A 1,638-nucleotide genomic window follows, 5' to 3' on the forward strand; every position below is an offset into this window, starting at 1 on the left:
CCCCCGGTTTTTTGTGCGTATGTTTTTTCTGACTCGCTTCGGCGAGCTAAACAACAACAACAAAACAAAAATGGGGCCCGTCGGGCTGAGGTGGACGAAACTCCTTTTGCGTTATTTGGAACCTTGACGGGTCCACCTAGCGGGGGTTTGGTCCAGCTCAGTGCAGCCGGCGTCGAACCGCAGCGATCTGGTTGGTTGGGCGAATCGGGTGTCGAGGCTCTCGGATCAGGGGGGGTTCCGGCCGCAGCTCGGGGGAAACCTGAATGGTTTTTCTTAATTGTACGCACCAATAATGAAGGCTTTCCGTGCCACTGATGGTGCTAATCCAGTCGACAACAGCTCAGCTCCTCTGAGGCGGCGTTCTTTAGAAACGTCACGATCCGTTCGTACCTTGTTTTTGAACGACCTCCGCTCGAGACAACGGCTGGTCCGAGTGAGGCCGGGACCGGAGCGGACGTCCTGAAGCAGCTCTGGTTGAACCAAAAACGTCCCAGGGTTTTTAAATTTCTTTTATGTTTTTCAGTTTCGACGCAGCTGTCAGTTTTTACAGGACTCGGGTCACTGCTGCAGAGACGTCACGGTGAACCCGCCGCGCAGCCAACCAGCCAGCAGATCGTCTAAAACAAGATTAATTATCTCCTTCAGTGCAATTCTTAACAAACGAGACGCCTGCCTTTGCTGCAGTTTTCTCGGCTCGTTTTCTTCAGCTTGAATGCGTTTGGGGTCGAAGCTTTTACAGCACGTGAACTCGTTTGCCTGTAATCCTGGTTATTACGATGGGTTTACCCCCGACAGGGGAGTTAATTTTTCATATACTGGCGCAGAAACTAATCTTACCCGGTAATTTATGAGACAAGTCGCTGAAGGCTAACCTAAAGCGGTAGCTAAAAGTCGCTAGCGTGTCAAAAGGCTAGGTAAAAGCTGAAAGTAGGTGTGTCCAATCCTGGTCCTCGTGGGCCGCTGTCCTCCATGTTTTACTTGTTTCTCTGCTCCAACACACCTGATTTGAATCAGTGTGTCATTAACAGGCTTCTGCAGAACATGAAGAGGTGATTTAACCACTGAATCAGGTGTGTTGGAGCAGGGAAACAAGGAAAACATGGAGGACGGCGGCCCTCGAGGACCGGGGTTGGACACCCTGATCCAGCTAGAAGAACGGTGTTTTGGGAGGAACTGAGGAGACCTTCGTTTGTTTTTAAGTGGAACATGTGAAAGTTAGAAAAGCCAAAAGTCCCGGACAAAAACAGGAAACATTAGTGTGAATACTGAACCAGCTTTCATACAGTTTCTATAGATGTTTTTCTGTTTTGTGACAAAGTTCTTCCTGTAGGATCTCTGCTGACGGCGTAGCTTTCAGACGGCGAACAGGTTTGATGGGTTTCGCTTCGAGGGGGTCTATAATTTGCTCTTCATGTTGGAGCCGGTGCACAGATAAGTGTTTTTTTTTGTTGTTGTTGTTTTGCAGAGCTGCTGTTCTGATACACGGTTATGTAAACAGAGAGGCATTAGCCGAAGACGTGCTCCGACTTGTTGGCCTCCCTCCTCTTCCTCCTCCTCCTGCCTGCTGGGGTTTCCTCGACTCTGTAAGGCCACGCTGTGGGATTAACACCCCACCCCCCCCCTCCCCCTCTCCCTCTC

General features: G+C 50.2%; 1 protein-coding gene across 1 annotated transcript in view; it reads left to right on the forward strand.

The window, feature by feature from the left end:
* LOC108249521 (CD209 antigen-like protein C) overlaps nt 1-1,638 on the forward strand; it is a 12,408-nt gene that overhangs the window by 1,860 nt on the left and 8,910 nt on the right. The window lies entirely within an intron of this gene.

This window comes from Kryptolebias marmoratus, linkage group LG7, assembly GCF_001649575.2.
Source record: "Kryptolebias marmoratus isolate JLee-2015 linkage group LG7, ASM164957v2, whole genome shotgun sequence".
Classification (NCBI taxonomy): Eukaryota; Metazoa; Chordata; class Actinopteri; order Cyprinodontiformes; family Rivulidae; genus Kryptolebias; species Kryptolebias marmoratus.